Source organism: Drosophila sulfurigaster, chromosome X (assembly GCF_023558435.1).
Source record: "Drosophila sulfurigaster albostrigata strain 15112-1811.04 chromosome X, ASM2355843v2, whole genome shotgun sequence".
Classification (NCBI taxonomy): domain Eukaryota; kingdom Metazoa; phylum Arthropoda; class Insecta; order Diptera; family Drosophilidae; genus Drosophila; species Drosophila sulfurigaster.
The window spans coordinates 7,865,684-7,891,885 of NC_084885.1; the positions used below are offsets into that span (position 1 = coordinate 7,865,684).

Below are 26,202 nucleotides of genomic sequence, written 5' to 3' on the forward strand. Positions count from 1 at the left end.
TTTGTAGTAATTAGAATTATGCATAAAACTAGATTTTAAGAAGAAACTTGTACTTTCTTATAAAAACAACTAACTGAAGTTATTAAAATTAGTCTTAAATCTTAGTTGCTGGTATATTTTGCATTTTATGGTATATTTAGAATGTAGTACTATATCAATATACCCTCGGTATTTTTAGTATTTTTGGTATATTTTAAGTATAATATCACACTGTTATATTTAGAATATAGTAATATATTAATTGTATATATCGATATTTTTAGTATTTTTGTTTATATATTTTAAGTATAATTCCGCATTGGTATATTTACTATGAAGTACTATATCAATATACCAAATATAGCCTTCTGTATATTTTAGTATTTAATCGGTATTTTAATTTCTTTCTATAATACGATCACTTTTCAAGTGAAAGAAAAAGGCACAAAAATATGAGAACTTTCATTTCACTCAATCAGTTTGCTCAACGCTGAAATTCTTTTCTGTCATCGCATGCACTCTAAAATAAAAATATCGACTACCCTCTTTTACATATGCACAAACCTTCGAGGGTATTTAAAATAATTACATGCGATTTGTTGCAAAAAACTTTTCGTTTTCATTTTCATTTTCATTTTGAATGCGCCGAGTGGCGTCGCTTGAACTTCATTTCTTTTTTTTTTTTGTTGGTGGCGCTGTCTGCAAATTAGACGCGTGCCAAAAGGGTTTTGCTCTGCAGGGCAAGGGAGGCAAATTGCTGGGCGTTGCCGGTGCACAACATGCAACAAAGGGGTGCAACAACAACAGTGCAACACTAAATTGCACTTATTTCGCCAAAAAAAAAAACGTATCTTTTAGTTTGAAAAGTATCTGCGGCGCCTGTGGTGCGTTTTGCCTCGTGTCTTGTATCCCATGGTGCGGAAGTGTTTGCTACCTCAACTCCCTCCGCCGCCCCCCTTCCACCCCTTCTTTATGCAGCCTTATCTCGCTGAGGTGTGAAAACTTGCAGCCGATTTTGAAATACGCAGACCTCTGACTGTGCTTGTATTTTTGTTGTTTTTCAATCGTTCGCTGTTGCTGTTGCTGTTGCTATTGCTGCTGCGCCCATGTGATGCTCAATGATTGATCGCCCCCCCGCCCCACGGTCCCTCTCTATCACTTTGAAAATAATGCAGAGGGGCAAAAAAAATTAAAAAGGCAGAAATGTTTTTCATTAAGCATACGCCACGTTGCCGGTCATGAGTCTCGTTATTGTTGTTCTTCTTGTTGTTGTTTTGTTGTTTGCCAGAGGTGTGAATTTTTCAGCAATTGGATTTTGTATCTTTATCTTTGCATTGTTTATGCGGCGACGTCTCGTTTTTCTCTTGCGCCTTTTTCGTCGTCGTTTTCGTTTCGTTTCGTTTGGTTTGCTTTGCTTTGGCGCAAATTAACTTTGAACTTCACAAAAAAAAAAACAACGACAGCGGCAGCAACAACTTCACCTTGTTCAAGGTCTAAGAGCAACGGCAGCAGCAAATGCCAGCCGAAAAAAAAAACAGAAAAAAATACAATACAAAAACAAAATAACAACAAATTTGTTGTTGTTCATTTGCATAGGGAAATTGAATGTTGTATATGTTTATGCTCATATATAAATAGATGTATATATATATACTATAAATATAAATAATCCGACTCATTGTTCAGGTTTTCTCAAAAGATACTTTATCTGTATCTGCATTGAATACACTTTGGCTATAACCTGCATAACAGGTGGTCGCTTCTACTAGTTGTATGTTGTGTTGTGTGTATTTGTTGTCGCATCTTAATGATCTTTAATAAGCAGCAACTCTGGAATCTCAGTGATCAAACGTTTAGAGTGACCATCATCCAACGTTTTGAGAGTCTCACAATCATAATAACTAATAGTTGAGACAGCGTAATTAAAGAGCAACAAATTTCCATGTCATTAGCGTAATTAGAGTGACCAGCGTACGCAGCTAATAGCTATGTTTAATACATTTGGTGTCCAGCGCTGAGAAGGCTGCAATTTCAATCAACAGCTGACTATTAGCTGCAATTAAAAGCTATTCGAATGCACTGTGTAATTAAATTTTTCACTTTTGGCAGTGTCTCGAGTGACGAAGTCGAAATAAATGAGGTACTCATATGCTGACGTGTTAGAGTGACCATATTTAATGTGATTGTGCCTTTTGCGATTAAATAATTAGTAAATTCATATTAGAGTGACCATATCAATGGTACATAACTGAAATTTTAGTGAAAAAAGTGAATTTTTATTCATATATACTATTTAGAGTGACCATGCATCAATAATTTATCACTCATCCGTGCCCAGAATGAAGGTAAACATGATTTTAAAAATAGAAATATCTTTGGATGCAAATTTAGTGAAATTTTAATTTGGAAGTTATTTAAAATTTAGAGTGACCAGCTTTGCACTAAATGTCTTAATAATTAGTTAGTATAACCTAAACTCAGAGTGATCATAATTTGGCCAATAAAAATAGCTAAGAATGCAATTTAGAGTGACCAGCTTTGCCCAAAACTTCACTAAAGTTAACCTGACTCATGAAACAACCCCAGTAGAGTGACCATGTCACACACACACACACACAAGCAGATTGCGATTTGCATTTTGCACAACTGTCTGCATTTAAATGCTATTACTTAAAGCGTTAATTAGTGGGAAAAGCAGTGCCGATTAGAGTGACCAGATAAGGCGCGCAAATGAGTTTGGTGCACTGCTTAAGGGTGACCACATTTGCATAATTGCTTTTTTCTATCATTATTGAAATCAGACGAAGTGTTTCTCTTGGTTTTGAAGCTTTCCTCGGAACTTGACTGTTTTTTTTTTTATGATTATTTCCCATTTCGAGTTGCACGTTGGCGTTTTGTGGCCACTGCGTCGGCGGTGGCGGTGGCGGTGGCAGCGACGCCAGCTGCAACTTCCGCAGCAGAGCACAGCACAGAGCGAGCTGGCGATTGAAACGCCAACGTGACAACATGAAATTCACATGCCACTTGCTTAACTCTTGTATCATTTTTTTTTCTCTCCCATTTTTTTTTTGTGTTTCTTTGCTAGCTGCACGTGGGCTGCAACCACAAAATGTGGTAGATACAAATATATGTAGTTGAAATGTGTGTAGTTAGTTTAGTGGTGCCATATGGCTGACTGACAGGCGATCGGGACATTGTCCAACGACCTTCCCGTGTTCTTCAGGAAATGGCATTAGCTCTCTCTCTTTCCGTTCACTCTCTCTCTCTCTCTCTCTGTCGTACTCCTCATCGTGCTTTGCTGCTAATCATATTAATGCACTGTCCCCACTGTGCGTTAGGGCGCGGCTCTTGCAAGGTTTGGCTTCCACACACACACACACTCGAAAATTAAAGAGGAACTTTGTGTTGTCTCCTCTTCTCTCATCACTTTCGCTGCACATTTGTTGTCGCCTTTTATGGGTCACCTTCTTTTTTTTCCTTTCCATTCCTTTCCGTTCCTTGCCCTCCACTGTTTGCTATGTGTGTGTGTGTGTGTGTGTGTGTGTGTTTTTTTGGGTCATGTCCATCAGAGCCAACAGCTGGTAATATAATATGCCCAGGAAGTCCGGCGGGAATCCATTTTAATAGCGTTCAACGTTCGCCAAACGCCCAACGTCGTCGCTTCCTTCACAGCAACCCCCTACATACAACGCCCTCCCCCTCTCCCCACCCCTTGCTGACCAGTGTTGTTAACAGCTTTTTTGCCGCCGCCGTCGCTTTTTGTTTGCTTTCAGTTTCAGTGTCTCTCGTTCTGTGTTTTTTTTTTTCGCACAATATGGGCTCATTAGCACAAACGACTCGGCTCCGTTTCCTAACCTCCCCCATCTCCCCTCGGCAGCACTCCTACTCCCCCCCTTCCCCACCAGCGGTCACTCGCCGCTGGCAACTAATTAATTATGCCGCTGCAGCAGCGTCACGGGGGTGTATTATTTGCATGTGCGTGTCTCTCTCTCTCTCTTTATCTCTTGCTGTCTCTCTCGCTGTTTTGTGATAATATATTTCAATGACTTTTTTGTTGTCAGTTTTTTTTTTGTTTTTCGGACTCAATTACAACAACAAAGCGTAGCAGGAATAAAATTTGCATTGTATTTAGTTACCACACGCACATGTGCCATCCACAATACACACATACACACACACACATATACATATATATATATATATGTATATAGATACAACATGTATCTAGCTCGCACTCGTCGTGTAGACAGCGCAGATACATTTACATAGAGAGCTCACTTTGAACACAGCAACAATTTACACCTGAATAAAGCAAAGTGCGAAAAATGCGACTACGGCAAATTGAAATGCTCCACTTTTGATGCCAAACATTCAAATACGTTTTTTTTTTAAGCAAAAGTTAAGCTTTCAGAGGCACTTAATAAAAAAAACTTCAATAGAATGCGATTTGCCAAATATAAAGTTCAATGAAAATCAAATGAAACTAACTTAATAAAAGTGCTGCATTACAATGCGATTTGGTAAATATAAATTTAAATGAAAATCATAAAAATAATTGAATTACTCAAAAAGTAAAACCATTTTGTGCAATTGCAAAAAGAATACGAAAAAGACAAATAATAATGCCTTAATATTAATTGAATTACTTATTTAGACAATGGGTAGAAAGAAAACTAAAAAAAAATTTGTTCTTACTTCAAATTGCGAAAAGTTTCATTATAAACAACTAAATGAATTCAAAACTAAGTACTAAATTCTATTTTGAGAGCAATTAATAGAAGATAATGAAAACTTTGACAAAAATATATGATTGCCATTATTAATACTTTTAAATTCACCAGTTTTCAATTTTTTGACAATTGAACTTGAATTCAAAGTATACAAATTCGAAAATTTTGAAAATCTAAGAAAAACCATTTATATATAAAAATATTTGTGAATGTAATCCAACTCAAATAATATTTAATAAATAATAAACAAAATTTCATTTTTATCATAACTTAAAATACAATATATGTAATTCATTATAAACAAATCAGTCAAAGGTAATTTACAATTTAAGGAAAAATATTAAAACTTGTTAAATTAACAAAATAGAGTTACTTAGAATTCCAACTTTAATATTTCTGAAGGTCTCACTTGCAAATCGCTTCGGAAACAAAATCATTAGTGTTATTCTGCTAATTATACAAATTAAAGTTCTAAGAATAATGTTAAGCTATATTTATAGTAAACCTTTCAGCAGACTTTTCAAATGTTTTCGAAACAAACTTTTGCATGCCACCTAATGATGATATTTACTGTAATTTTAGTTTGTAAGTAATATTTGATATGAGTTGCTTTTGTTTAGGATTAGTTGGCAAGTCTTGAGCTATCGATCGTTGTGTGTGTGTATGTAAATTGTGTACGTAATTTGAAGACTCATACGAGTGTATTCACACTATTCACACTGTCGATGCATAAACATGACACATTTTTGGGTGGCGGAAAACACAAACAAGAAACAAACGAAAAACAGGGCCTAAAAAGTAGCCGAAAAACCGAAACCCAAAAAAAAAAAAAACTGCTAGTCAGAAGAAGAAGTGTTTGAATGTGAGTGAGTGTTGTAAATGAATACATAGCTGAGCATTCGAGTGTGTGTGTGAGTGTGAGTATCGTGAGTTTGTTTGAGATATGCAAATTAGCTGTGGCCTTGACGTGGGCGTCAAACTTTTGGATTTATAACTTCGTTACACTTTTGTTACTTTTTACGTTCTTGTTGTGACACTGTGGGTGTGTGTGTATGTGTGTGTGTGAGTGAGTGTTTGTATGAATGTGGGAGTTAATATCTTACTTGTAAAAATGCGGTACAACTTTTTCCATTTGTCGCCTGACCAGCAAACCATTTGTGGATTTCTGTACTCGATCACTCTTAGGGTATATTCTGTACTATATGGTATATTTTAGTATTTTTCAGTATTCCAAGATTGTTAATAAGGTGAAAATAAAAGCATATATCAATAATATACCAAATGTAGCCTTCAGTATATTTGAAAATATTTTCAGAATATTATGTTTGCATAAGAAATAATTTTGAATTTTGAATAAAAACGGTGAAAAGTATATGGATATATTAAGATATATTTGAGTATTTGGATCTTAGCTGCTTTATTTTGTACTCTATGGTATATTTTAAATGTAATAGTATAAATTTAGTATTTTCATATATTTTTGTTTACTATTTTTACAGTATATTAATTTTGTATATTTTGAGAACTGGGTATCTCACAGTCGAGCTTTAGAACTCATACTTTCTTATAATTTGTTGTTCCTATTTTTCCTCTAGGTGGTTAAGATATCTATTTGCTGGGTGGGTGGCACTATATAGCATATATATATATATTTTTTTTTGCACACTGAAGTATTGCTTACTTTGCTGCTGCTTTTTGGCGACTTTGCCCATTTGCAGAATTTGTGTGTTTGACTTTCAAATGGCCCATTGATTGACCATAAGGTCTCAAGTCATTTCTTTAGCTCCAAAAAGCGAGTTGGCCATTTTTTTTTTTTGGTTTCGCTCTCTTCTCTTTTGCTGGCCATTTGGCAAACATTCATAAATTATTCAAAACAAATAAAAACGAAACGAAACGAAAAAAAAAATTCAACGCTGAGCGTTTTGGCCTCTTTGGTTCATTGGCATTTCATTTGCCATATTCTACACTCATCTGTTCGTCTGTGTGTGTGTTAGGTGTGTGCGTGTGTGTGTGTGTGTGTGCAACTTCCCATTCACGCACACTGACGTGCCAGTCGACCATTCATTAGTTTGAAACTAGTTTCTCTTCTATCTATTGTTGTTGTTCCTTTCTTTTATTCTATTCGAATTCATTTGTCTTTCCGTATTTCAATTTATTTATTTTAGTTTTTTTTTTTTCAACATATTTTTTCATGCTAATTAACAAACGAAACTCATTTAAAACAATAAGCAATTTATTAAAAATACAAACTCGAAATAAATTAAAATATCATAAAGCACACACACACTCGAATTTTGGTATCATAATTATGAACCGTTTGTCATATGCATACCAAATGTTTTGGCTTCAAAGCAAACCGAAGCGAATCGAATCGAATCCAACTGAACCATCGTTTTACTATATAACGAGGCGTTCTTCACATTTTTTTTTGTTGGTTGGTGTCGCCAAAAAAGATTTAATATCGAATTTATCTTCATTTGATAAGCAATCGACCAAATCTCGTATATTATATTTGCATATGTATGAACACAGCTTAAGGTAGTTAGCAATCTATAGTATTCTATAAAGACTTCATATAAACCGCTATCGTACAACATTAAATCAATTCCATAATATATAAATAGAAAATCAAGACTAAAATAAATTTTATAGAATTTACAACTCCAATCTATTAGCTTGCTGAAATGTATACAAATTATCTAATCTTAATTAAACGACTGCAGCTGAGAGACTTAGATGTCATAACTCCTTTTCTTACGAGTCACTTTTTGAGAAAGTAAATCCACTATTGTAAATAAAATAACTAGTAAACGATTGTGCAAATCGATATATAGTGAAATAATAGCAGTACATATGAAAAACATAAAAGAAAAGAAAAATAAAATAATAATAACATTTTTTATAATAATCATCTTTATGCTAGACTCTATTCTAAACTTTACTACCCAATACTACCTTAAATTTACCTTCGTTTCAATACCTTTACTCTATACTCTATACCTTACAGTTTATTTCCTATTAGTTTGCAATACGTTCTTTACATAAAACTATAAAGTATTGTACATTCTACAGCCCCATAAAATTCTTTATAAATAATAGAATCACGCACTCTGCCCAGCACATGCTTTTACAACATTTCTTGCTCTACAACACCATATAGTATTTTCTTATAAGTAATGAAAACAAGAAGGCTTGTGAATCCTAGAATACTCTACACAATGGTGAACAACCCTAGACTGCCGCAGCAACTACACAAACGTCGACAACCCTACACACTTCTAAACTACTCTACACGACCATGCTCACTACACAACTATAGGCAACCCTACAAACTTCTACACTACCCCAAAACAACCCTGAACCTCCCTTACCTTACAAAATTTTACTTTACAACTGCATTTCAAGTCACATTTGTCACCCACACAAAAATCTCTCAACAACCCTACAACTACGCTACCCTACACTTGTCTTCCCCGTCCCCTTCCCCTTCTTCACGCTTCCCCACTAGAAGAAACATTCCGAAATTTTTGGCTGTTGGCATAATTAAAGCAATAAATCTTCAAGTTTTGATTAGCTTGTGGAGTGCTGCTGCTGTTTGGTATTCATTTGTTGAGCGATTTGCGAGATTACATACGCTCTCTCTCTCTCTCTCTTCGCACTTCCCTCTCTCTCTTTCTCTTTCAGTTAAAATTGTTATGCAGCTCATGTGTTTTTTTTTGCAGAGTTCTGTTCTACTTATGTTTCCATTCGCCAACTCTCTTCTTAGACTGTTGTTTCTACAATATTATATTATATTGTTGTTGTTTTTTGTGTTTTTTTATGATTGCTTTGCCATTGTTCGCATTGTCAAGTGCTTTTTCATTTGCGTTTTACCACATTTTTATTATATGCATATTAATTTTGTATGCCACGACAATACATTGTTTTATTTCACTTGTTCTACCCAAATTCCCCGCTCTATACATTTCTGTTATTTGTCAAATGTTTGCTTTGCATTTTCTTTTGTTTGCCGGCTTATTTTTTTTTGTTTTTTTTTTTCGCTATTTCTATTTGATTATTTGCATTTGTTTGAGAGTATAGTATTACAAATGGATCGCTTGTAGTTGTTGTTGTTGATGTTTGCAATTGTCAGCATTCATTTGCAACTGAAAAGCGACGACGACATTGAGAGCGAGACATCATCGACAAGAGCAATCGTTTGTTGTTGTTTTTTTTTTTGCATTTGCATTTGCAATTGCGATGCCACTCCCCCAAATCGATCGGGCACATGCCCGGCGGTCAATTTTCAATTACAGCGGTGCGAGTTAATCAATCAATCAATTACTGTAATAATGACGAGCTGATTTGTTCTAGCGATTTATCGTTGTTGTTGCTCGTGTTGTTGTTGTTGCTGGCCAACAAAGCCCCAAATGCCGACAGAGAACAATGCGATTGGCATAGCAAAAAGCAGCCACCCAAGCTGAAACAAAAAATACTTTTTGTGTTAGCCTTGCAAATTGATAGTTAGACGCCTCCATTAGCCACCCACTCATGTCTACATATCTATATCTTCAGCTATAGCTAATCCGACAAGTCCAAAATTTATGCACAAAGTGTGCCAAGATCTTCAAGCAATAATACATCTTGATCTCTCTCTTTCTCTTTCTCTTGCTTTTTGCTTTTTTTCTATTTTCTTCGTTTGATTTTTTTTTTATTTTGGAAAATGTAAAACACGCACTTAACCAAATTTATTGTTATACATTTACATATTTCGCCTGGCATTTTATTATTATTCTTCTTCGCTTTTTTGCGCTTTCGCGCCTCTCATCTCCTCAGTTGGCAGGTGGAATAAAGTGCGAAGATAAATTGTGATTTAAATTGTTGTGCCCAAAATTAATGGCGCACATATATCACCAAACAACAAACTGACAAAATGAGTTAATACCACAAGAGTGAGTGAGTGAGAGAGAGGGACAGACAGAGAGAGAAAGAACTGAGAAAACTAGGCGAAAATTCATTTACAAAATCGCCAAAGGGTCATCGAGTGATCAAGTGTCTGAATTGATGGTCGATAACAGCAAATTTCATAATTGCAGCTACTGAGTGTGAGCCAAGATGTTATCGATAACACAGTTAATCGATGAATAGTTGAATTTCAATGTAATGCTTAGTAATAATGATGAAAGAAAGAGTTATCGATTATCGATAAATGTGTATTATCGGTTATATAACAAATCGATAAATATGAAACAATTACTAATGCATAAATTTGAACAATACGATAGATTGCAAATATTATCAGCTTTGAATATGCTCCAAATTATCGATATACATTTATCGATAACAATGTAAATAATACATTTCCAATCCATTGCAGAGCAACATAATATTTTGAACAATTCATTCACATTTACAACAGCCGTAATCGATACCAATGCCTTATTCATTACGCAACAAATCGATAAATCGAAAAATATATTAGCAAATAAATTTCACATGAACTACATTCACAGATATTGATCAGATGTGTTTGCAATAAAAATAATAAGATATTTTTGTAGACTATTGCAAGTTTTATTAGTTTTTCTTGTTATCGATAGCCACATACATACATACATAGTAGATATTACTAAACAGCTGTATCTGTTTGAATGTTATCTTAACATTTACTGGAAGTGAACTTCAATTATGAGTTGACATGAGGTGTGTGTGTGAAGCACACACACAATTCCTGGAGTTTGAGCGTGAGTCGCGGCACATTCGATAATTCGATTACTCAGTTTTCACTGAACTTTCGATGTCGCGGATGCATTACTCAAAAAACGAACAAAAAAAAAGGAAAAAGTCTGTATAGGGAAACGCAAACTTTGCGGAGCAGAAGAAAAGACCAAATAAATGCATCAGATCAACAAATATTTATCAATTACTCACAACTGAGTCACGGTCAAATGGTATCGTTGTCGTCTTTAGTTGTCTCTCTCACTTTTTTCTGTCTCTCTCACTCTCTCTCGCTCTTGCAAAGTCTAGGTGTGTGTCTTGTTAGGCATTGGGGCGCCGTTTGCATGCCAAATGCAAACACAACAACAACAACAAAAAAAGCTGTCCATACGATAATTGGTGTTCATTATCAATGGGCAAATACAGCTCAATTGGAAAACCCTTTAACCGATCGCTTGACATGTTGTAGCGGAAATCCAAAAACGGGTTATAGACAGACAGACAGACAGACGAACGGACAGACAGACAGACAGACGACAATATTTTTGGGCATGAACTTCCCGTTGCAAGAGACGAGCCTTCAGCTTTATAGTTGTTCCTATGCAATTATGCCATGTACTTAACGTATGTTTTTTTAATTATTATTTTTTGTTGTTGTTGTGTGTGTGTAATGACTTTTTAATGGGCACTGTACTTTGGTCAGGCAATCAATACGCAACACAGCACACATATATTATTATAGTCATATCTTATCGGCATAGCTGAGGCAACCGAGGGCCTTCAAAACTGCCTAGACCAAAAAAAAAAACAAAATACCAAAAAAAATTTACACTAAAACTGAACTAAACCCAAACGGGCTAAGCCTAATTAAACCGGAAGCATTAGATGCCCCAGCTGAGAGTCGCTCGCTGTTCGTGTCTTTTGGCCCAAGTTGTAACTGAGGGCCAACCAGCTTTTTTTTCTGTGTTTTGGGCTTGGTTTTTGGCTTTTTTTATTTTGGGTCTAGAGTTTCAGTGCTTACAGTGTTTCAGCTTTCGGTTTCCATGCCAGTTGTCACGCCCCGCCTTTTGTTATGTTTATTGTTTTTAAATTATATGTATAGCCTAAAATAAGAGAAAAAAAGCAATGAGAAGAAACTGACAAAAAAAAAACACTCAAAATGTGGCCATAAATTAAGTGGCAGATGCGCAGTTCTCTCGCCTCGAATTCAGCATTAGCATTTCGCCTTTTTTTTCTTGACGTTTCCCATTTGTATGGAAATGTTCCGAAAAGCGTCATTAAATTACCGAACTGACTGACTAACTGACTGGCTCGCTGACTGACTAACCGACTAACTCACTAATCCGCTTTATATGGCCAGATCTGCGTGGTTGTATCCCACAAATGTTGTTACGATCATACATACTACGTATGTACGAAACGAAGCTGCCAATTAGCCTGTCGTCGGGATTGACTTTGTATTTTTTTTATTTTGGTGATTTGTTCGTGCTTTTGTTGCGCTTACCTTTTGATACTCTAACCGAAGCGGGACTATCGACGTTCCCAATTTTAACTACAATTCAATTTACCAAATCGGTTATACTATTAAATAAAGTGGTATATAGTATAGTATATTTAAAGTATTTATAGTATATTATTTAGTATAGTATATTTTTCAAAGAAATGTTAATACATTTTCTTGATCTTTACCATATTTAAATGGAACTTTTATTTATTTAGAGAACTCTCTATAAATTATTATTATTAGAGATTATTATTTTATTATTATTATTATTTCAGTTGATTAGTATATTATTTAGTATATTTTTTATAGAAATTTGAATAAACTTTCTTTCCCTTTTACATGTAAATTTAAATGGCACATTTCATTGTCTACTATATAGTAAAGCAGTATATTATTTAGTATATTATAAAATACTATCTAAGTTAATATAATACAACCTATTTCACACTTTTAAGAGTGAAGAAAATTATATTTAATTGTATTCCTTTTGTCATTATTTTATGCTTGAAAATATAATATGATAATTAAAATATACAAATGTGAATCTCTCTAAATAAATAATAAGTTTCATTTCAATTTCAATTAAACTCTGCTGCCATTAAAAACTTGAGTTTATGTTCTTGATTCTTAAAACTCTGTCTTAATATACATCTAAAATAATTTGTCTGCTTCGATCATATCGTAAACTTCATTGATAAAATCTAAAGACAAGCGCATCACATCGCACCGATTAGTTTGTTGCTTTTGTAGTGTGACATTAATTGAGGGCATTTGATCGTGTTGGCGCACAGTATTATTCGTTTTATTTTTATTTTGGGTTTCCTCGCAAACTTTGTTGTCGCAAATTTGGCAAGTTTTGAATCAGCTCAAAGGTAGCGCCATTAATTAGCTGATCCAATTCGACTTTGGCCCGCAGTTTGTTGCGCTCTGCTCTAATTAAACGATTATTATTCAATTACGAGATAGACACGGCGGCACATTTCATTCATTTTCATTTGGCATTCTATTCAGTTTCGGTTCCCCCCCTCTCTCTCTCTTTGTCTCTCTATCTTTTGTTCGCTTCTTCAAGTGTGATTTATGTGCAACGCCCACGCAAGAAATGAACACAAAAAAAAAAGAATAGAATAGAATACTATAAAACGATCGTTTTATCGCTTATCATTGCAGGGTTTTTCCTCGGCAAGCCAAAAAGGTCAAATTCTCTATTCTAATTGACAAAAAGTTGCGCGCTGTGTGAAACGTTGTTCAAACGATCTAATGATCCAACAAATTCACATTGGACCCATTTCCTTGGCATAGTGCCAATCAATTTACGTCAAGCGCTTGATTGGTCCAACCTCTTAGACCTCCACTTTGCCCTCCCCCCTCACTTTTGTGCGGTGGCAGAACTCCCCACCCCGGCGCTCGATTAATGAAATTAGACAATCAACAGAGCGAGAAAGAGATACGAAACAGAGACAGAGAGAGAGAGAGAGAGACTCGAAATAGTAGAACGAAAAATTAAAATCACTTAATTAAATAATTTTTAATGTGCTTCGTTGTGCGTTTAATTGTTGACGTTGCCATTGTTGTTGTTGTTATTGCTATAGCTAAAATTAAGTTTTATTTTGTTGCTATTTTTTTTTTGTTGTCTGTACTATTGTGTTTTATGTCTGCAGTTTTTTGTTTTGTTGCTTGTTTGTGGAGCAGCTGTCGTTTGTTAATTGCAAAGAATGACCGTTAAGAGAGCTTGCTTCATCTTCATTATACAAATTGGCATCTATTTTTGTTGCTCTTGTTATTTGTTGTTGCTCTCTATGCAAAGTGGCAACTCGCATTCTGGAACTCAGACGCCACTTGGGCTAGATGAAGGCCACGCGATATGCGCTAATTGATCAGCAATCTACACACATACACACACACACAACCCACAACTGATCAGCAGCGATAGAGTGGGAGAGAGCGCAAAAAAGAGGAAGCAAAAGTTGAGAGACGATTTGAGTAGAAGAAACCAAAAACCACAAAAAAAAAATCAGTCATATGACAAACAATAGTTGTCATCGATCTTTAACACAAAACTATCGATCGTTATGCTAAACCAAATACAGCTAATAAACTAGTAAGAAAGGGTAAAGTCGAATATGCTCGACTGTGAGATACCCGGTATTCATTGTGAACAAAAGCAAAACAGTGCGGTATATATTTTAAAAATACCGAATTAATATACCACAAAAATACTAAAACTATAACAAATGATATACTTGGTATATTAACATTGCGGTATTCATTTTAAAATTTACATAATGAATATGCTATAAAAATACTTAAAATATACCTAATGTTATACTTGGTATATTGATGCAGTGCTGTATTCAAAATATACTAAAATATACCGAAGGCAATAATTGGTAGTTTGATATAATATTACTTTCAAAATATACCGTAGGATAGAAATTATACCATAGAGTACAAAATATAACAAATTATTTGCCAAAGCAACTAAAATCTGTAGTAACTAAGCATTTTTCCCCATACAAAAGAATTTCTTAAATAACTTCTACAATTTTTAATGAAATGCAGATAGATAAAAGTACAGAAAGCAACTAAGCGACAGAGAGAGGGAGAGAGAGCGAAAAGTTTCGACTATTAAAACAAAAGATTTGCTTGTTCTATCGATCGAGACAACAATCCATCACTCGATTTTCGAGAACTAGTCGCAGATATATAATAGAGTCATAACAGGCAGAGAACAGATTCACAGATCAATATCAGTTACTTTGTAGATTTTATGGCGACTAAGTTAACTAACAAAATTTATGCAAATGCAAAAAAAAAAAGATAAACTAACAAATAAAAATTAATGATAATTGCCAGGAGAGAGAACAAGAACTTGTGCAATTATCAGTGTGATCAAATATCGATATACAATATATTTAAGATTATAAAGTATGCTTTCAAAATGATTATGTTGCAGAGATTGAATTAAGAGAGATAAGATAGAGATGAGTCAACTGAGTGAGTGACTGAGAACATTCAAAAGGGAGATAAAGCCTGAGAGAATGAGATTTGCGAATGTTCTAGCAAAGTGTGTGTGTGTTATCGATTGTGGCGCTGTCTTGTCGAACATAGATCACTGTGTTTACCCATGATGTCTGTCTGTCTGTCTGTCGTTGTAGAGGCAGCAGACGTGCCAAGGCTAAGGCTAAGGCAACACACACACACACTACACAACTGACAATTCCAATTGCTATCTTATGTCAATGGGTTAACAAACAAATAAACGAACTAACAAAAGAAGCGAGCACATTGCTCGACGAATTACATATGTATATACATGTATATTGTATACTATATATGCTCATACTTACATTATAAATCTTATGGCTGCTAATGAGACTCGTAAAACGCGGCACGAAAAAAAAAACAACGAAACACTGAAACGAAACAAAAAGAACAAAAAAAAAATACTAATAAATGATTAGCAATAACAAGTGTTTGTTTTTGGTTTGTTTTTTTTTTTATTGGCAAACAACTTAAAGTAAGAAAAAAAATCCATGGAATTCATTAGATGCTGTTGGCAGTTTTGCATTTCATTAGGGTTTCAATTGAACAGAAAACAACAAAACATTGATTGCAAGTCTTGCAGGCATTAATCTGCCTAACGATTAACCATTCATTCAATTCTAATTGAACTTTAATAAAATACACATTTTACACTTTAGCTGTTAACATATTTTCCAATCACTTCATGATTGAATTGAATGCATTCTATCATTCTTTTTTTCTTTGTTGCACCAGTTTCAATCGGAGCAAAATAATTTGCAAAAATTTTCAAAGCGTGTTTTAGAAATAATAATTTCAGTATTGCAAACCGCTCAACTTGACATGATTTTCATTTGGTAGTATATTTTTATATGTGTCATAAATTTGCAATTTGTCAATTAAAATGTGCAAGTTGTTTTTCGAATATTTAAATATATGCAATAAATTTATTATTGTATTGATGAAAATTAATTTTCAATATATTTTCTTAATTCAGAACATTTTTCTTAACTATCTGGTATATTTTGAATGTATAACTATAACAATATACCAAATATAGTTCGTGGTATATTTTTATAGTATTTTTGTAATATATTTTTTTCGGTATATTTTAAGAAAATACCGCTATGATAATGATTTCTTGGTTTAACAAATTTTTCGTTCCTTGCCTCATTTCACTTTCAATTTTTGGCACCTTAAACTTCCAACTTTCAACAATCTAAGATATTGTAGGCGTGGCTGTGCCATTTTTTATTTATTTTTTTTGGATCTCTGGCATCTTTGAGGAGCTTCTCTTTTTAGCAGGTCTCTAAATAAGCGCTGCAAATTGTTGTTAATTGCAGCTAATTGAAGTTTTGCACATTTCAATGCACAATTTTGTGAGAATTCGCACAAAATAACCAAAACGCTTAAAATATATGTATATTTTTTATGATGAAGTGTGTGTTTTTTTTTTCGTTGTGTATGCTTCTTTACGCCTTTTGGCATTTCAAACAGAGAATTAATGTGGCAACGTTGCAAATCCTCAGCAATCGTTGCAAATTAGGTAGCTCTTTCGATTTGTTAGATTAACAACTTTTGTGCACTCGGGGTTACCAAAAATTTAAATTCATACAAACACAAACACACATTACACACACACACATTACACACACACACACACACACACACACATATTACACACACAAGGAGACAGCACACACGAAAAACCAAATAAACAAAACGTATTTCGTTTTGGTTTTTTGGTCTTCTGTCGTCTTTGCTTTTAAGATTTAAGCCAAATTAATGTACAGCGACTAGGGGGAGACTATACAGCTCTTCCTCTTCCTCTGTCCCCCCACCTTCCCTCATCATTTCTCCCCCCTCCCTATACCGTCTGTCTGTTTGGGTTTTCTGTTTGTGTTTGCCTAAAAAATTGGCGCTACCTACGCGCGCTTGTTTTTAGCGTCTTTGTCTTTAGCTTTTGCTGTTTTATTTTTGGTGTGTATGTGTTTTTTTTTGGTTGTTATTGTCGAGACTGTGTGTATATTTTGTATATTTTTCACGTCTTGTCTTCTGCCTGTGTTTTATTTTTGCGATGAATCATGCCGCAGAGCAAGAGAGAGGGAGAGAATCGTCGCTTAATCAATAATCATCAATCGTCTTACATACAGTAAATAACCAAAATACATGCCACGAGAGCTAGTTGATAATGGATGGCCATAAGCTGCAATTATTGATGGGCCAAAAGCAAAAGCTTCGCATTCAATTACACAAAACTCGAAAGTCTATTCGCTTTTTGCTAAACGTTTTCTTTACTTTATCTCTTTACAGCCTCCCAAAAGGAAAACAAAAATAAGCAGAAAATACAAAAACAAAAACGATTGCTGCATTTTATGGTAAGTCAAAGTGCAAGGACAAAGTCACAATAAATGATTGAATGACTGACCGAATGACTGACTGACGAGGCAGCGACTCATTAGGCGACTATCAATAAAACGTCTCTAGACGATTCGTTTTATGACCAGCAATTAATAAGATTTGCATACAATTTTCCATGCAATTTAATAGCTCTCAACTTACACAAAAAAAAAAAATCACAAACTAATTGAATAGAATTTTATGCTAAGCCTTAGCTAAGGTCTCAGCTCGATGCTAATGCCATCGCAAACACACTGCTTCTATACGCTATTGTAGATTTATTTCAATTCAATTTGTAGTGAGAAATCGAATGTATTCAAATCCTATTAAGGCTATAAAAGAAGTATTTCATTTATTCTAATTTCAAATTAAAGATAATTCATATTTTTTTAGTTAAGCTCTGCTAAGCGGTAATTTATTTGAAATTAATTTATTAAAAAGTTCTTTTTTTTTAATAAAAACTCGTATAATTATATATTTATTCACATAAAAAATGTAGTTGAATTTAATTTATTTCAAAAGAATTTTTTTTTAATAAAATTGTTTGTATAGCAATATATTTTTTATATTTATTTATATTCAAAATTTATTTAAATTTCATTTACTTAAAGTTTTTTTTTACTAAAATCTATTTTATATTAAAAATTAAATTGAAAATTAAATAGTATTTTGTATATTGCAAAAAAACATTTAAAAACTTTAAAATTAGGAAAAGGTTTATTTACTTTTTTTTTGTTATATTTTAAATATTAAATATCATAGACTTGTTGCATTATATTAAATTATTTTTTTATTGTTATATCCGCTACCAAATATACCCTTGGGTATATTACAGTATTTTTGTGGTATATTTTAAGTATAATGTTTTTTTATTTTTATTTTTGTAGAACTCAAATATAATATAATTATAATTATAATTAATATAATATAATATAATTATATTTTATTTATTTATATTATTATTAAATTAAATTAAATTATTGTTGAAATTGAAAATTAAAGTGTGAAAAGTTGAAATTCATTTATTTATTTTATTTTTTTTTATAATACAATTTGTCAATCATTACACAAAATTATTGTTGAAATTGAAAATGTAGAAAGTTTAAACTCATTTCTATATATTTTTTTATATTTTAAAACTATAAAATAATAATCAGTATGATATTTCATAAAGAACTAATTTTTTATTCCAAATTTAAAGATTCCAATGTGTGCAAATATTTTAATATAAAAAGTCATTGTTTTAAATTAAAATACAAAGTTTTACCATGCAGCTAATGAAATAATACTTCTTAAAATAAGAATACATAAATTGATGAAAAAACATTTTGGTGTTATTTCAAGTTCATATTTCTTCGCATTGCGTGCAATAAATCATAAAAATGTGAATTGAATTTCTGTGCTGTCTGTGCGGATGCGACTTTGAATATTTTGCTGGCTGTTGCCTGTTATATTTTTTTGTCCATGTCAAATATTTTTGTTGTTGTATGTGTGTTTACATTGTCGGGGGCCATTGCCCGTTTTGTTAGCCCATTTTTTTTTTTTTTTTTTTGCCATTTCAATGTAAACATAGCGAACGAACGCGCGCTGTGGCCAAATGGCTTTTGGCTTTTGGGGGCTAAATTTAGTTAACCACCGACAAGAGGCGGGCAAACGCAGCTTCCTGGGCGGCAAGAAAAAGCAAATATCGCGTATACGCGACGTTGAACGTGGCACGCGTCTCACACAAAATGAAATGAACTGAACCGAAATGAAATGAAAACGAAATCAATCAAAGCCAGCTAATTTGCAGCACGCAATCAATTTGTATTTTTTTTTTTGTTGTTCTGCTGTTTTTAAGAGGGGAAAAATGTGCGTCACGAGGTGTGTCGACTTATTTTTTTTTCTCTCTCTCTGTGTGTGTGTGTGTGTGTGTTGGTTGAGTGTGGGGCTGCACAGACAATTTGACGCCAAAAAGCGACGGTTGTCCTTGTGCTCCTTACGCTGTGCGCTGAAAATGGCGTCAAATCAATCAAAAGCACAAAATGAATAACGCTTTAAGCGAACCAGAGAAGGATAGAGAGAGAGAGAGAGAGAGAGGGAGAGTTGAAAATCTGACTGCCGAGTTACGCGCAATTTAACCTGTCTGCCACAATTTTGCAGCTGGCAACATGGCCTTCTCCCTCTCTTCCCCTCCCTCCGTCACCGTCTCCGTCTCTGTCGCTCGCTCAACGTTCACTCGCTCAATTATCATAATTGCGAGACGAAGAGCGGGGCTTTGACACACCAAGCTGGAAATGATAATGTCGGCGCCAGCATTTCCGCTTTTATTAACGACGGCTTCGTCTACAACCCAAAGCAATGTTGCTGTCTCCCTCTCCGAGTCTCTCTCTCTCTCTCTCTCTCTCTCTCTCACTCGCTTGTTAAACACACCCAGCAAATGCTTGAGTCGTGTGTGTGTGTGTGTGTGTGTGTGTGTGTGTGTGTGTGTGTGTGTGTGGGCGCCATCCCCGTGTCCGTGTCCATGTTCATGTCCATGTTGTGGCTGCCTGACACGCACAATTAAGTGCCTCTCTCTCTCTCTCTCTCTCTCTCTCTCTCTCTCTCTCTCTTTCACTCATTCTCTCTCGCTGTCAGGAGGCTCAAGGATAATGCTAAACGATATGCGCGCCTGCTTTTCTCTTGTCTTGTCTTAGCTTCTTTCAAAATCAAATCAAATAAAATAAAATTTACTACACTCACGCACGCTTCTTCCTTCCTCTCTTCTCACCACTCCCCCCCCACCACCCTCTCACTCTTTCTCTAAAATATTGAATTGCTCGTCGCTCGTCGCTGTGGCGCTCGGTTTTTCATTTTCGCTTTTTCGACTATTTTTATATATCTATTTAACATTTTCATTTCCGTTTCGCCTTAATGCACTTGACCTTCAGCCAAACACACACAAAATCCGACACAAAAAAGAATTACACAAACAAAATACATACATATATATTTATACACACACATACACACATAAATAGAACTATTTACTCTCAAGTTTTTGTTTCGTTTTAGATTTCGAATCTTGTTTTTTTATTAACTGAATTGCAACACAGCAAAATTTCCACTTGAATTCCCTTTTTTGTTTGTTTTTTTTTTTTCATTTTGATTTCAACTTTATAGTTGCAACTCACAATTAAATTGCAAAAGATTGTGGCATAGCACATATATATAATATATTTCCGTTCCATTTATGATTCACTTTGTTTTAGTTTTAATATATATACATATATAAAAAAAAAAACGTAAATTGTGAGTCAACTCGATTGCGATTTGTATTCAAATTGCGGCACAAATTCAATAACATTTCAATGGCAAAACGCAAATTCAACTGAAGTTTTAAATTGCCAAACAGCGAAAAACTATTTGATGGCATTTTCAAAGTTATTCGAAATCGTTTTATTCCATTTTTAGTGCACTCAATTTTCATTGTAAAGTGTTGCTTTAATTTGATAAAATTTCGATAAAGCTGATTAAAATTGTTTGTAGTTTCTTTTTAAAATTAAAATAAAGCTTTAGAAATTAATTTGTATTTTATTTGACAAACTTTTTCAGTAATTCAGTGCAATTTGGAAAAGTTTTAATTTTATTTTCCATCTTTTTATTATTATTTCTTTTTAAATGGAACTTATGTTTTTATTCATTTGAAAATTGCAAACGTTCAGCAAATATTTTAAACTTATTTCACATCTATTTAATTTTATTTCATTGTGGTTTTTTGTTTATGCGATTAATTGTGTTGCTAGATTAAACAATTCAATAATTTGATAGTTTTAATCTTCATTACAATTATTTGCTTTAACTGACAATCTGGTATATTTTGCACTCTGTGTTATATTTTGAATGTAGTACTTTATCAATATACCAAATATAGCCCATAGTATATTTTTAGTATTTGTCAGCATATTATTTTGTTACATTTTGGGAATAAAATACATAAAAATTAATTTTCATATGGAATTTCTCTTTGATTTGCTGTTAATTCAATTGTTTGTTGTTGCTTTAATTTTAATGCAATTGAGGCAGCTTAAGTTCAATAAAAATCAAGCGAAAATGTTGCGAGCAAATCGCCTGGCATGACAAAAGGCCACGTTGCACGCTCTGTGTGTTGGGACATTGTTGTAAGTTTCCAGTGTAAATTCCATTAGGATTATATTACGTGGCACAAGCCCACACACACACACACGCACACTCTCAGGCTATGGTGTTCTTGTGAAGCCACAAAAGTTGCGCTGGCCCATAAACTAGAAGAATTTTCTTTTATTATCCTTGGCAGAGAGTTGGTGGAGAACAAAAAAAAAAAAAAAAAAAATGAAGAAAGAAAATACGTAAAAAGTTCAAATGGATTAGGGGCAAGCTTGAAGCGGAAGCCCCAACAAGGCGTTGCCCAAGAATAGAAAGAGAAAGAGAAGGAGAACGATTCGCAGCGTTGTGCGTGCCAAGCAAAATGTGCGAGGATATGTGTCAAGGACACGCGGCAATCGAGCGCCAACTCAGCTGCCATTTGTTCAGCTCTTTTATGTTATGTGTGTGCGCTCCACTGTTCTTTTCAGTTCAGTTCAGTTCAGTTCTGTTCTGGGTGTGTAGGCGTGTCTAACTGCAGTTAACACACAGCTGTCATTTTACACACACTCTGCACACACACACACACAAGCCTTTCCATGCGACATTCGGGACATATTTGGAGCACACTAATTGATATTTTCACAGTCCTTATTCTCCCTCATTTTTTGGCGCGCCTTTTCGCATAAATTTTCGAAAACAAACAACAATTTTAGTTGCTCCATTTTTCAGCATGTTTCACATGCGTTTTTCAACTCTGCGTGGTCTCCAGAGATAGAAAGAGAAAGAGAAAGAGAGAGAGAGAGAGAGAGAGAGAGAGAGAGAGAGAGAGAGAGTGGAAAAGAACACGCCCAAGCTTAGCGCAAAGTGATTAGAATGATGATGAGCTTAACACAAGGCCACCAACGAAGCGAAACTGTGAAACTGATATTTGGCATTTGGAAAGGGTAATTGCTCGAAATGAATGACTGAATGACGACTGTGTCAGTGTGTGTGTGTGTGTGTGTGTGTGTGTGTGTGTGTGTGAAATGAATGCACATAATCGTGCTCAAAACGTGTTGAATTCCAATCAAGTTGAGTTCTTTTCGAGAGACTTTTAGTCGTAGTAGATTATTTATTATTTCTGTAGATTTCATATTATCTCAAAATTTAAAAAGTACCACATAAGTATGCAAATATACTAATAGTTAAGTAGAACTTTAGAATACTGCATTTAAATTTAATAAGGCTAAATATTGTTAGCATGCTTTCAACATTAAGTATACGCCACATAATACTCTTCTCTTATATGTAAATTGTTTCATGAGTATACTTAATATTCGGTTTTTGATATATAATAGTAAGCTTGCATAGCTATTTGGTATTTTTTAACTAATGGTATGTTTCAATATATTTTGGGTATTTTTTAAAATACACCAATAAATAATTATTATTATAAATATTATTAGATTTATTTGGTATTTTTTAACTATTAGTATGTTTTCCTGTTTATTTGTTATTTTATGAAATTTTCAATCTACAGGAATAAATACTGATTGTTTGGAGTAAAAATAAATTTGTGGACGAAGTTCCTTAAAGATTACAAGGCATTTAAAACAACCATGCTCATGCGTATAGTTAATATTGATTAACACTAATGTTTGCTTATTTTAGTATTTATACAATAGACTCGTTATTTATTCATAGTCAATCAAGAAAGTAATTAAATTCACACTGTAAGAGTAATGGAAATTTATTATGAAATAATAAAATTTAATTGCAAGAACTTTAACGATATTGTTTTCAAACATTTGCCTGCGAAATTCCAACAATTTTATAATAAAATTATTACATATTATATAAAGAGTTTAGCTTGCAACTTCATGCATTTTTCACAAATTTGCATTGTCAAATATCGATAATCTTCAACTTGAACTTTGCGCTATCAAAATTTCACTTTCTTTCGCTTTTCGTTGCTTTCTCCCTCTCTCTTTCTTTATAATTTTATAGAGTAACTATCTTGCACTTGCTGGCATTTATATTGCATATTCGTGCGCTTGAAAATGAAAAAATTGGCAGCAAGTTAAAGTGAAACAAAATCGATGCCACACAAATTCAACAGAATGGCAGCCAGCGGATATCTGTGGCAAGAAGAACGCGTGCGCTTCATAAACAACAAAATGAGAAAAACGAAGAAGCAAAGTAGCGGAGAATTTCAGTCAGTGTTTACTTAATCAAAAAGTCGCTTGCCACGTTTCGGTTTTGCAAAAGCTGAAGCTGAAGCTGCCACACGATTTCCAAGAACAGTTTTTTTTTTTGTTCTCTTTCGTTTTGCTGGCAGCTGGCAAACGTGGCAACGTGGCGGCAACACCAGCAACAGCAGCAAGTGGCAGCCAACTGGCCAAGAATAATACACGAGGCGAGGCGGGGCACAACACAACAGCTGCTGCTTACAACAGCGTGTATTATTCTTTTCATTTTGGCCCGTTTGCAATAAATAAACATAATAAACAATTTTAATGCGAATTCCTTCATAAAAATCATGTCGAATGTTGTGTGTTGTCTGTGCGTCTCCTTTGTTCATCATCATCATCATCATCATCATCATCATCATTATCACTATCTATGCTGCTGCTGCTGACAGCTGTCGCATGGCAATGACAGCGACGCAGCTGCCACGCAAAAAGATACAAATGTATCTGCACATAAAATGAGGTGTGAAAAGTGTACTAAATGTCTTTAAAAGCGGCCTCCCAAGCACTCACTCAACTCGCTTGTATATTTTTTTTGATAAAATTCCAAAGCATTCACACACAAACACTCGCTCATAAATGGCAATAAATAAAAACCAAAAGGAACAAAAAAAAAAGTGCAGGCCGCTGCAAAACTGAGATAGTGTCAATGACGGCAGCTTGGTTAATCAACATAAATCGCTTTGATGTCACACATGTATTAATTTTGGAAATTAATTAGATTTTCTACCACGCAGCAGAAAAGAGCATTGAAGAGCGGCAAAAGCAAATACGAACAAGAACTTGCAATAGATAAGAATTTTGTTGTTTTTTTTAATTTTTGTTCCCCCTCTATATTTTGCTGATAAGGCATCTTTGACATGAAAGACAAGGCAGCAACCAAGAGCAGCAGCAACAACAATTTCAACCACGGTTGATAAGCTATTTGATAAAACAAAAAGTGTAATGAAAGTTTTGATTATGAACGTCCTTGCGAAAGGCACACCAAAGTAGCAACAACAGTAACAACAACAACAACAATAATAAGTACTCAAGCAACACTTTACTCACACACACACACATACACACAGCGAGAGGCACACGCACTGCAACTGTATGTGAGAGCTTATCTGATTACTGACTAATGCCAACTAAACATATGTAGCGCACGGTTCTATGACGGGGGTATTTCGGAAGGTGGGGAGAAGGTAAATGTCCAAGCCTAAAAGGCACACAAAATACACATGTTTAATACACGACACGGGGCGCGACTTACAGAGCTAAATGGTCAGCAGATAACTGCAGCTACACTCAGCGAAATTGTACTCCAAATTCGAGTAAATTTCGAAATGAGTATGAAAGCAATTTAAGACACTTTTGAAGCAAACTTCATGTGAACTCAAAAGCTAAAGTTAAAAGGTACAAGCTAAAAATAAAGTTAAAGTTAAGCTTAATGTTTTAGATAAAGTTTAACTAAAACTTATAGTTAAAATTCAAATCAAAGTTAAAATTAAAATTAAAGTTAAAGTTAAAGTTAAAATTAAAGTTAAAGTTAATGCATATAACATCTTATTTGTTTGAATTTTCTGCAAATACAAACAAAATTAAAATAGTTATGTTATGTTATAGCTAAATAATTCAACATTTTTAACTACAGTGGCAATCGAACAATTTACATGTACAAATTTAACTTCATGTTAATGCTAAAAATAGTGCAAATAAACTTTAATTTTGTATAACTACAACATTAATGCAAAACAAGAGTCAACTGCTTAATATAAATGGCAATCGAACAATTTCACTTAAAGTTAACTTCAAAGTTAAAGCTTATAATATTACTACTAAAATCTTATCTCATATTAGGAAATGAAACATTTTCCCATATTTTTGATATGTAAAAAGATTTTCTATTCTCTTTTACAAACGTAGATCAATTTTTCCTTTGTTTTTGTATTTTTTATGTGCATGATAACCTTAAAGTTAAACAAAAACGAATTTATTTAAGTTTCATATTTACGCAAAAATAGTTGAAATTTTCAAATACAAATTAAAAGAAGTGGACAACTAAATGTATAATTTTATTGTCAGTTAAGCGTAACCATCAAATTAAAGCCGCACTTTGCTAGTTTTATTCAATTGTTAACTTACAGTTAAACATTATTTTTTTGGGTTTTGTTTTCTGCATTCATTTGAATAGTAATCAACGGACTGACGCGCAAATTAATCAAGTTTTCGCTAGTGCAAATCTATCATAATACGGTTTTATTATGCAGACTGTGTGCAATCTTATCTGCGAATTTCGAAATTGAATTAAAGACAGCATAAAGTGTTGGCCACTTGAGAGAAATGCTCTCGCACTTTCTGCCAGTGTACACACATTATATTCTAGATACTAAACGCTTGATAGTCATACCCTCTGATATACTATATACTATATATTATATATATAGTATATATCTGATAGGTGCGTTGACACATTCCACTTGGCTTTTGGGGTGACGCATTCGACGCGGTTTCGAGATATTCGTAAACTGGTGTAATTTATCGATAGACACGATTATGTCGATAACGATTACGATTA

At 33.9% G+C, this 26,202-nt stretch overlaps 1 protein-coding gene across 1 annotated transcript in view; it reads left to right on the forward strand.

Annotated features, from left to right (window-relative positions):
• Nucleotides 1-26,202, forward strand: part of LOC133848242 (activating transcription factor 3) — a 59,094-nt gene that overhangs the window by 11,523 nt on the left and 21,369 nt on the right. Inside the window, exon 2 of the mRNA XM_062283732.1 lies at nt 17,245-17,309. The gene's annotated coding sequence lies outside the window, so the exon portion shown is untranslated. The remainder of the gene's footprint in view (nt 1-17,244; nt 17,310-26,202) is intronic.